Raw genomic sequence first — 13,238 nt, 5'->3', positions numbered from 1 at the left:
CACATAAATCATGCAAATAAAAAAAAATATAAAAACAAATCTAAAAACTTTATATAATATTAAATAAATAAAAGTCTAAGACATAAAATATATCAAACTAAATTTTCAAAAATTGATAAAAGAACAAATTGAAGTAGTTCATATCCATAAAATTTGCAGCAAAAATCCATAACCATGTTAAAAAGTTTGATGAGAACTGAAGCAAGAATATACAATCATAATATAGAAGGCAAAACAAAATTAAAAAAAATAAAAGATCGAATTAATACCAAGTTGGTGGATAGAAGCTTGAGTGTAGACAGAGAGTGGCGAACGAACTAGCATCCAATCGGCTTAGGGAAGAGAGTGGGTGTGATATTATGGCTATGTTTGGTTGGAAAGAGAGAGCAATTGGACAACGAGAGTCATAAATGAACAAACGAAATGAATAGAGCAAAATGTGAGGAAAGGATTAGTAGAGTTATATATATCCAAAATGAATTTTATCAGTACTCTACTTATTTCAAATCCACTTTGAGTTTTGAAATCACACTTTATACCTACCACTGACTCTAACCCTATGTCTAATTGAAGTCATTAGAGGAAGAATGAATGAAGTTGGAAGGATAGATAATTTTGATCCATCGTTTGAATCAAAAAGTTATAGAGTATGGATGAAAAGGAGAGATTATTTTTCACCCTGACCTACTAATTTGTATCCTCTCAATTTGAAAGAATGCAAGAAAGAATGAATAAAGTATGTGGTGGATAGATTTTTGGATTGACAATATTATCCCTCACTATTTTTTTCTACAAAAATATAACATTGCTTCATTTTTTATTCATTTTATTTATATATATTTATTTTATCTATACTATTAATCATATATTTTTAAATTTTAAATTTTAATTATTTTAATTTTAACATATAATCATAATTGTAAGTAAATAATTAGAATTATCTTCTATTTTCATTTATATTTACTATTTTTAGCTAACTATTTATTTAAAATTAAATAACTATTTAAATTAAATTATAAATTAACTAGTTATTTATATAACTAATATCAATTAATAAATTAATTTATATATAATTAATTTATTTAATATAATTTTTATATAATTATAAATTATAAAGTTTACAAGTTCAAATATTATTCTATTTTTTTAGTATAAATAAGTATTATAAATTGATAATAATAATTTTTTTGTCTAAGGTAGTTTAATAAAAATGTCATATAAATACCATCCATCCTCTCTTTCATTCCTCCCATATCATACAAAGAAAAAAATTATTTATATTGATCCTTCCATATTTTACCAAATACATTATTTCTCTATCCATCCTTCCTCCAATCCATCTTCCATACCAAATAGAGGATAAATGAGTTGGATAAAATCCATCCTGTTAAGCTCAGATCAAGTTGGATACTTAATGGCATGAAGTAAATTACTGACCCTAACAAATCTATACAATATATTAAAAGGAAAGTTAGTGGCCTCTCAACTCGACAAGTGTTGAGCTCCAGACTCTCCATGGAGGTTTTTCTTTCCACAAGTTTTTTTTTTCTTTTGAAGCTTCTTGAGCCCTCCAAATCTCTCCTAGTGCATCGAACATTCTCAAACCCTTACAAACATCCACCTTCTCCTGACTGTTCTCACCACCACCTCCCCCCAGTCTCCATCATCGCTTCCCTCCCCATCATCCCAACATCGGCCTTCCTCCTTCAATCTCCCTCAAGTCTTTTTCTTTCCACAGATCTCTAAAAAAAAAGTACCAACCTCCTTCCTGCTCTCCTTACCAACACCTCCCGTCAGTCTCGACCATCATGTTCCTCTCCATCATCACTGGCTTTAGTCTTCTCTCTGATCTCCCTCAAGTTCAAGCTCAACTCTCCACCACGGACACCCACCTCCTTCCCGCTCTCTTCACCATCACCTTCCGTCGATCTCTGCCATCGCCTTCCCATCATCACCAGCATCGGCCTTCTCCCTCCAATCTCTTTCATGTGCTTTCTTTCTCATAGAACTCTGAAAAAGAGACACCGACCTTCTCAAATCTCATATGCTTGAGAAAAAACACCAATCGAAACTAAAGAAACCCCTTCAATCTCCATTGGGTGCTCTCCTTCCCATAGATCTCCAAAAAAGAGGAAGAAATGAAACAAAAAAGAAGAAAAAAAATGATCAATCTATATGGGAAAAGGTCTTACCTTTTAATTTTTTCACCTTTCTCCTATGTTTTCCCTGATGCTTCCTTTATTTTTTTCCCCATTTTTCAGGTGTCTCAGTCAGGTGGGAGGCTTGGAGCTGCTGAATAAATCCCATATGCTTAAGAGAAAACCCTAATTGAAATTGGACAAGCCCCTCCGATCTCCCTCAGGTGCTCTCCTTCCAGCAGATCTCCAAAATAGAGGAAGAAATGAAAAGAAAAAGAAGCAAAAAAAAAAAGATAAATCTATGTAGGAAAAGGACTTATCTTTCAATTTTTTCACCTTTCTTTTGTTTTTGCTAATTTTTCATGTTTCCCATACTTCCTTTTTTTTTTTCATTCTCAAGTGTCTCAATCAAGTGGAAGGCCTGGAGCGGTCGAATAGAGAATTTTAGACGATGGCTAGGAGTCTGTATGGGTAACAGTATATAAGAGTTTAAAAGGTATTAATATATTATCAATCAATTTATTGAATAAGATTGTGGTTAGGCCAATCAAAGATTTAGAGTTCAAATCCTCTTATCCTCCAATTATATACATATTTTAGAAGCTTTTATATTTATTCTTTTTAAATAAAATAAAATAAAATAAATAGAAGGCTATGATTATGTTTAATAATATGAGGTTGTGATTTGTTTTTCAATATCATTTAGTAGATCTTGACATTGATTAATTCTCACATTATCTTATTCTTAGCTTTTTTTTTCTAATAATTATGCATTAGCTTCTATTTTCTTCAAAGATGGAACAAACAATGGTATTGTATGATTATATATTCTAGAACTATAAGCATACAATATCTGAAAAGTGGCAATTTTAAAAACCTTAAAGCCTTTAATCCGAATGCCCACTCAAGTTAAGGTGGCTTTGACACCATCTGAATATCCCTACTTTGTAGATCTTTCTTAATAACATCAAAATACTGTAGTATTTTGAGTTACAATTTCATCTCTTTAAATGTTGTATCTTTTTACCTAATCGGAAACAAACCTCATGCCCTTTTAGTGATAAATGAATAACTTTCAGTATTTTTTTCTTGGATGTGTTGGTCATCAACACTTATCTAGTCCTGAAACAATGAGAAGAAATAACAGGCTATTATCTTTTGGAATGCTATGGCATGACTGAGATTTGTATTATTGGTTATAATCTGAATTTAAATTTTAATTACTTAGTTATGATATTGGATGTACCAAGTTAATACATAACACATGTATTATCTTGACTTATATATTTAAGCTTTGGTCATATATTCATTGTTGATGACATGATGATTTATAGTTTATCATGATGCTATCCAAAGCCTTGCATGGCAGTTGAAAGAGAGACATAGTTGCTACTATAATAAGAGCCTATGGCAGCGTTTACTACTACAGCAATTCGAAAACCACTGTCATAGATTTGAACTATAGTAGCGATTATCGATAATCGCTGCCACAGGTTACATGTAGCAGTGGTTATATATAACCACTGTCATAGGTTTAAGATATGGCAGCGGTTACACATAACCACTGCTATATGTTTGACCTATGGCAGCGATTATGTATAATCGCTGTCATGATTTAAGATATGACAGCGATTGATTAATTGCTACCATAGATAGACCTATGATTGTGGTTATGTATAATCATTGCTATACTATACATGGCAGTAGTTACGTAACTATTGCTATATACATATAAATTTTTTCATATTTTTCTCTGAATATGATATAATTTTGAAATTTAAAGTCTATCTTCATCATTTATTATCTAAATAATTATTGTTAGAGTGTCGTTACGAAAGATCATCTCAATCCAATAGTCCTAGCTATGTCGATCAATAAAATTTGATTTTGACGTTCACGAATGACTGCATGATGATCTAATAGATAAAGACTATTGATGAGTTTAAAAACTTACAATGATAATCTTGATGATATTTATAACACACTATCAAAATTTTACTTCAATCGGATATCATTATTATGATCAATTTAGCACGGGATGATTTCGATCATTAAATAAAAAATAAGTGACCAAAATACCAAACAGCATCTGATTATAAAATAATTTTTTAGATAAATGATCTTTGCTACTATTTTAATTATTTGTATGATGATGATCATAAAATCTAAACTATATCTATATGAACCATCTATGTGAAACAGATCTTATAAAAGTATAAGTATAATTACTTAAGAACTTTAAGAATGAGTTTCAAGAGACATATTTTTGAATCGTTCATATACACATGGTTTGAATTTTACGATCACCACCATATAAATAATTAAAGTAGTAGAAAAAAATTATTTATCTAAAAAATTATCTTATAATCGGACGTCGTTTGATCTTTTGATCACTCATTTTTTTTATTTAACGATTGAAATCATCCCATGCTAAGTTGATCATGATAAGGATATCCGATTGAAGTAAAATTTTGATAGTATGCTATAAATATCATCAAGATCATCATTTTAAATTTTTGAATCCATCGACGATCTCTATCTATAAAAATATCGTGCAATTATTCGTAACCATCGATATTAAATTTTATTGATCGACATAGCTAGAGATATCAGATTGAGGTGATTTTTTATCACGATACTCTAATGATAATTATTTAGATAATGAATGATGAAGATAAATTTTAAATTTTAAAATTATATCATATTTAAAAAAAATATGAAAAAAATTTATATTTAGGCTCTATAGCAGTAGTTGCATAGTACTGCTGCTATAGGTTTATTGCAGCAATTTTTAAAACTCTGCCACAGGTCTATTGCAGCAGTTGGTCTATCGCAGTGGTTGATAACCGCTGCTATAGACCTATGACAGTGGTTTTTAAAAACTACTGCCATATATTCGGGATTTTTTTCCCCTCGCATCCTCTCTTCTTCATTTCGCACGTTAATGTTTCATTTTTCTTCTCTCTCTCTCTCCTCTCTACCCAAACCCTATCCACCCCACTGTCAGCCCGGTCCACCATCGCCCCCTCCCTCTAGCACCGTCGTTGGCCCCCTTTGGCCCCGACCCGCTTTGGCCCTATGCCTCACCTCCCTCGACCCTGCCTCCCTCGGCCCCCTTCGGCCCTGCCTCCCTCGACTTCGGTCCCTTCCCTCTAGAACTACCACCGGCCCCCTTTGGCCCCGTGCCCCACCTCCCTCGACCCCGACCCCCTTTGGCCCGTACCCCACCCCACCGCCACCCCCTTCCTCTAGCACCACTATCGATGATCCTCGTAACTCTATGCGACCCCCTTCCCTGCAGCTTCGCAAGTATGACTTTTCTTTTTTTTTTTTCATTTCATTTCATATTATTTTTATGATTATATTTATAACATTTCATAATAATATTTAAAGAGAACCCCCATCGGTTGGTTCTAGGCGGTGCTGGCGACTGTGGGCCATGTCGTCGGATTCTGGGCCATGTCGGTTGTGGGCAACCATTTGCTGTCGATTTGGTTTAGTTGTAGTGGATATCGAAAGTAACATTATAATGCATGATTAAATGATGAATCTGAGCCTCCTTTTTATTTTTATTTTCTTTATTTTTTTTAATTTCTTATTTTTTTATATTGCATAGAGCCATAGATCCATCTTTTAATTAATATATATTTTATGATATCCGTATATTTATATATTTTTATATGGATGGAAGAATTATGTATGTTGATTAATTGACTATCCAATTTGAAAAGTTTCAAAATTATAATTAATTGTATAGATAATTATAGTAAATTTATGGTATGTTAAGAGTTCAAGAGAAAATTCGGACATCATTTTCTTTTAGTTCTTCTAACACATCTTCAATCGTATGGGGAGAACTAAGAAGAAATACTATCAAAAATTTTTTCAGTCCCTATTACATATCATTTGATTAATGTAATTAATTTATAAGATTAATGCAACTTTTGAATGGGATAGGATCTAATTTTACCTATTAGTTGATGATAAGATGTATTTATTATATATCTAAAAATAATATTTAATATATTTTTATTCTTTCAAATATTTATTTATAATGCATGCAATATTTGGTTAGTCCTTCTCAACTTATCATAATTAAAATAACATATTATGTTTGTCTATGTAATGATGTTATGAACTCTAAGCATTGGTATGCGTGTGCAAATTATGAGCCATTACTATTAAATTATCTTGATGTTATTGTATTGTGTCTCGTTTTCAAATATGATTTAATTATAGTATTACTATTTTTATAATGGATAACAGATGGATGAAGTTGAGTAGGCTCTTGTCAAAGTATGAGGCTGGACTTGAAAAGTTTCTTGATTTTACTATAGAGAAATTCGGAGATCATGAACTTATCCAATGTCCCTGTAAGAAGTGTATGGGTGGATTTTGGCTATCTCGTCAAGATGTAGATAATCATCTCACTATTTATAACTTTAAATCCGGCTATGAAATTTGTTGAGATCAACATGATGAGTGTAGGCCGCAAGGAGATGATCAACATGATGGGAGAGTGAAACAAATGGTTCATGATATCTTTCCATTTATTGGCTATAATAACGATGCATCTACGTCCATATTTGATCCCATGGTTGGTGTAATGACAAATATGAGGATGTGGAGGAGGTCCGCAAGTTAATGGAGGATGCTAACATTCCATTGTATCTCGAGTGTGAAAGATAGTGAAGCTTGAGTTCTTAATCCGATTGTATCATGCGAAATGCTCCAATGGGTTCAGTAATAATGAAGTGAACTATATACTAGAGTTTTTAGAAAATATTGTTTTGGATAATGCATAAATTTTGAAAAATAATTATGAGGCATCGAAGATTATTAAACATTTAGACTTTACTTACAACAAGATACATACATGCCCTAATGATTACATGCTTTATTGAGAGGGGGATGCCAACCAAAATGAGTGCATGAGGTATAATGTATCAAGATAAAAATAGAATAAAGATAGCACATCGACCCATATTCCTCAAAAGTTGATGTGGCACTTTTTTTTGATAGAGACTACAAAAGTTATTTATGTCGGCAAGGACATCGAAAGACATGAGATGGCATAAAGAGAAGCGAATAAAAGATGATGCATTGAGGTATCCAGCCAATAAAGAGGCATGATAAAAGTTTAATTAAATACATCCCGACTTCACACAAGAGATATGTGATATGAGGTTGAACTTATCATGCAATGATTTCAACCCGTTCAAGCACATAAATACCAACCACAGTGTATGGCCAATGTTTACTCATGTTTACAACCTCCCACTATGGATGTGTATGAAAAAATCCTTCGCTTTCATGACAATGCTCATCTTGGATCGATGGAGGTAGAGAATGATATTGATGTCCATTTGCGACTTCTTATTACTGAGCTGAAATAGTTGTGAAGCATTCAAGATGTTCCAACTTTTGATGCTTTGATGAATAAGTTATTCTCATATACACAGCGCTTATATGGACAATAAATAACTTTCTAGCTTATGCCCTAATATCGGATTGGAGCATGAACGGTGAGCTAGCGTGCCCGATTTGTGAAAAACACATCCAATCTTAAAGGTTGATATATCAAAGGAGCTTTAACTTTATGGGGCATTGATGCTTTTTTTATTGAAACCATCCATACAGAAGGGATGCACGCTCCTTCGATGGCACTGTTGAAGAAGGTGAGGCACCTAGTCGGATGTCTGGGAGTGAGATGTTGAGAGAGTTGGATGGTCTCAGTATTGATTTAGAAAAGATGATTCGATTGGTGGTAAGAAGAAGAAGCATTGATCAAAGGCAGATGACATACACTTTAATTGGAAGTAAAAAAGCATATTCTTTGACTTGAGATATTGAGAGACAAACTTATTGCGCCACTGCTTAGATGTCATAACTTGCCACATGGGGAGACAAACTTATTGCATCACTACTTAGATATCATGCACATTGAAAAGAACGTATGCAAGCTCCTATTCGCAATGATCTTGAACATCAAGGATAAAACTGAGGATGACTTAAATTTTTGGCTTGACTTGAAAGAATGGGGTACTAGAAAATCACTCCACCCAAAGTCGGTAACGGGAGAACAGTGGAGGCTCCTTCATGCATGCTATGTTATGAATACCTCCAAACGGTCTACATTTCTTCATATGTTGGAGAACATAAAGGTCCCAGATGGGTACTCAAGCAACATATCAAAATATGTGAAGAGTAAAGATGTGAGACTTGGTGGATTGAAGACTCATGATTACCATGTATTGATACAGGAGTTGATCCTAATAGTTATTTGCCATGTGTTGTCAAAAAATGTGAGAATGGCTATTATTCGTCTTTATAATTTTTATAGAGATATTTGTGTGAAGAAATTACTTAAGAAAGACGTAAAGAAAATGAAGACAAGGATGGTGACTATATTATGTGATTTGGAGAAGATATTTTCACCATTATTTTTCACAGTTATGATGCATCTCACCGTGCATCTTGTAGGAAAGTTGCACTTGGAGGCCTAGTGTTCTATCGATGGATGTATCCCACTGAAAGAAATATTCAAATGCTAAAATCTTATATAAGGAATATGAATCATCTGGAAGAATCCATAGCAGAAGATTATTTGGGTTAAGAGTATATGGATTTTTATACCATATACTTAAACAAGCTCGAGAGACGTCGTAATCGACCAATAAGGAATCACGATGATCAATATGAGCCAATTGAGCCTATATTTGAGTCTATTCCACAGTCAGATGGACTTTTCACTTCACGTCGCCTTACTGATTTAAGTCTTGAGGAAAGGGATAAGATGCATCGCTATGTATTTTTCAATTATGATGTCATTGAGCCGTACATAAGGTGAGTCACTTAGCTTTATTTATTTCTCATTTCTTAGAAGAAAATACCTCATTACACCTAAATTTATTCCTTATGTAGCAAACACAAAGAGATCATAAGAGTAAAATACAGTGCTCTAAGTATGCGAAAAAAAGAAAAAATACATAGCAAAAAATTTCTGAGTGATTCAAAGATCATGTAAGCGAGTACATATTCCTATCTTGTACACCCTATTTAAACATGTTTACTAACTAGATGTCATCTTTTAAGGTGTGGAGATTACCACTCGGTGATGTGAGTCATGAAGTACGTGCTCTTTTAATGGAATCTAATCGTACCGTATATGAGTACAAATAGCTCGTCATTAACAGCTACAGGTTCAATATTTACAGTCGAGATGTAAACATGATAACACAAAATAGTGGCGTGATGTTGAGCTCCACCACTTGGTGTTATGCTAGCTCAAAGAATTCACAGTCTCGTACGGAGGATCTAAACTATTATGGAATTGTGAAGAAGATAGTCATCTTGGACTACTATTCTAAAAGAAGGGTTGTGTTGGTCAAATGCAATTGGTTTGACATCTTATCTCAATCAAGGATGAAGGTTGATGAGTATGGTTTTACTTTTATCAACATGCAACGCCATCTCCGCACTGAAGAACCGTATATACTTGCCTCCCAAGCTAGTCAAGTCTTCTACGTTAGTGATCCCTTAGAGCCTCAATGGGGTGTTGTTGTGAGGATGGTGTCTAGGCATATCTTTGATAATACCGGGGTTGATGACGATGTTGGATCATACATACAAAGTATTTCTCTAGGACAAAACTTACTTGATATTGTCGAGATCCCAGATACATTTGTCAGGAGCGATGATGATGTCCATATTATAGATGCCAGTAGGCAATGAGTTCAACATCCTTGTATACATATTGATGTTTATTTATTGGTGCTCTACTAATTCTATTATTCAACAACATATTATATTTGTTAATGTTCATTAATATTGCAGGTCACAATGGCACCAAAACATCATCTAGCTTTCATCCACGTCCCCTGGCAGGCTACGTGGAGCTCCACATCTGAGCTGCTGCCTGAGCATACTCCATCCACCTCTGCATCAGCTTCTGCTTCATCTTCTCAGGCAAATACTTCTCCCACCAGCACATCTGAGCCTCCACTGGCATCTACGTCTCCGGTACATACTCCACCCATCGATGAGGCTCCATCGGCATCCATATCACATGATCCCAGTGAGAATAGATTTTTATTATGTTAATTATTTAATTATTTATTTTTTATATAGTTATTATACACTCTTATATATTCATAATGTATTTTCATTATAGGTATATCATCTAGTAGGATCTTTCACAGTCCCACATGCATGCCACATGTGTGGAACCGCCAGAATCAGATTATAGTGGAGTACGATGCGGAGGGGAGGCCAGTAGGGGAGACCACGCAGGAGATGCATTTTTTTTTCGATGTGCTTGTGAGATGGTCCGACATCATTTTCGTACTACCCATAGACTGACGATTGATGGATGTTGGTGTCAAGCATCGGATGTGGGAGGAGGTTTGGATAAATATATCTTATATATATGCATGTGATATGTTTACACTATATTTGATTAGAATAATTTTATAACTGACTTTTGATAACTTTATGCAGAGGAGGCATGATCTCCCAGATTATAAGAGGGCTCGAGATGTTCAACTGCAGAAGATTGGAGAGTTGTACCGAAACTACAAGATCAATCTCCACTAAAGGTGCTAGATCACTATAGGGACACAGAGGAGGACCTTGTTTCTTAGATCCAGGACTGTCCCCTGAGCATGTGGAAGGGGATGGTCAGGCATTGGAGGAGCTAGGTGTTTTAGATTTAATTTATAACATGTGCATTTTTTCATTACAGTGATAATTGTATTTGATTTTAACTTATATGATTTAAATACCTTTTAGGCTGTATCTCGTCAGAACCATGAGAATCGGGGTGCTCAGGAGTACACGCATACTCTTGGCCGTGAATCTATGGCTAGTCATATGCATAGACAGGTAATGAATTATGACCTTTTAGCTTATAAGTTATTGAATTGTGGTTTTTGTGTGTTTCTAACAAGTTGCATGATTGACTGTTGTAGCTGACGAGAGAGGGGGTGATGCCCAGCCATAGTGCCATCTTCCATTCGAGCCGTATAGACAAGAAGGGCAAGCCAATGAACACCGCGGTCGGAAGGATTTTTGTAAGTAATAACTGCATGTTATAGCATTTTTTATGATGCACTCATTTCACTTTAACAATATATGTGATTTTCTGAGATTTTATTTGAATTTGCAATTGCAGGAGTAGTTAAATGTGCTTAGGAGCGAGGGTCCGGAGTGGTTTGGCCCCTATGACTATCTATCTCAAGTCCTGAGACCTAAGCACTCTGGGAGGTTTTGTTGTAGGCCCGGACATATGTCGACTAGTTACTGGTCTGATGTGAGCATCTCCTCACACGCTTTCAGGGTCGTCAGCTGAGAGCAGCTTGACGAGGTCTTGATGCAAGCAGCTCAGGCTTAGGAGCGCACATCTCAAGCTGAAGAGCATGCATATCAGACTCAGAAGCGTGCAGACCAGCTATAGAGTATCATATCCGCTATGGTGACATAGCTCTCCGCTACTTTTGGAGCTGATTTTTTGAGATTTCAGGATATGTTGGCAAGCTATTTAGCTCCAGCCCCTCCAGCTCCTGCTACAACCCCTCCTGATCCTGCTACAGCCCCTTCCAGTCCTACTTCAGCTCCTCCCGATGATGATGAGATGCTTGAAGAGGAGGATTTTAATTTGACTGATTTTTGATATATATTTGAGATATATTATAATATAATTTGAGTATTTGAGAAATATTATACTTATTATTGAGTTTTATGTAAAATTTTTGATTCTTACAAGTTTTAGTTTGAGTAATTATATATTGAATTACGTCTATCAGATAAAAAATGATAAATATACGTTATTGGTTAGTCAGTTACTGGTCAACAGGCTATGACAACGGTTGTATAATCGCTACCATAATTCTGTGCCAAGCACTACCATAATCTATGGTAACGGTTGATAAACCGCTGCCGTACATCTATAGCAACGATTGTACAACTGCGGTCGCAGTTTGACATATGGCAGCGATTTCCTAATCGCTGCTATAGATGATATAGCAGCGACAGCAGCTGTATAATCGCTGTCGTAATTTGACATATGGCAGTAGTTTCCTAACCACTGCAATAGATGATATAGCAATGGTTGGAGAACCGCTGCTATAGATCAACTATAGCAGCGATTGGAGAACTGTTGCTATAGCTCCAATCACTACTGTGGCCGATCTATTGCAGCGATTGAAAAACTACTGCTATAGTTTCTATAGCAGCGGTTGAATAACGACTGCTATACTTTACATATGTTAGCGGTTGTAACAACCGCTGCAATAACTGCTGTCATAGACCTATGGCGACGATCACAGTGATAGCGATTGTGGAACCACTGTCGTAAGCTATGACAGTGACTTTTTGGAATACGGCAACAGTTTAGAACCACTGTCGTAGCTCCATTCTTTATTAGAGATATATTAATTACTAGCTAAGGCATTACTTATTTCAGTTCGCTTGTTCTTCCTCTAATTCAATGCCATTCAAAGATTTTCATCATTACAATTTATAATTACAGATTTTTTGAAAAAAATAAATGAATAATTCAATAAATATAGCAAGCTTAGTTCTCTAATATTTTATTTAACAAACTCATAGAAGTTTTCTTATGTAGGCATATTTATTATTGATTTTCTGGTATTCATGGCTAAGCTAAATTTTTTTTTTCAAAAAATTCTTCTATAATATTATTTATAGTGTTCCGTATTGCAAGCCAAGATGGACATAAGCTATCTCATAGTGAAGTCATCGATCACACTCAGCAAGTAAGACTGTGAATTTTATTATTATTTTTTAATTATTAACTTTTTATTATGTTTTATGTTACAATTTTTATAGTTTTGAGTTTGCAGAAAAAATAAATTTCAAAACCAAAAATAAAGTTCTATATAAGGATGATACTCCGGATCTTATACTTGCTGTTTATTATACAATTGTTAAGTTCCAACTACTTTGTATAGAATAAGTATGTTTTTAGAGAGGAGAAATAAAATTAAGATAATTTTTTTTAAAAAAATATATTATTTTTTATTATTATATTTTATTAATTATTTTTTATTATCATTTAAGTAGAGTCCGCTGTATAGTATG

The sequence above is a fragment of the Elaeis guineensis genome, chromosome 5, assembly GCF_000442705.2.
Source record: "Elaeis guineensis isolate ETL-2024a chromosome 5, EG11, whole genome shotgun sequence".
Classification (NCBI taxonomy): domain Eukaryota; kingdom Viridiplantae; phylum Streptophyta; class Magnoliopsida; order Arecales; family Arecaceae; genus Elaeis; species Elaeis guineensis.
Note: the sequence above shows the minus strand (reverse complement) of the source record.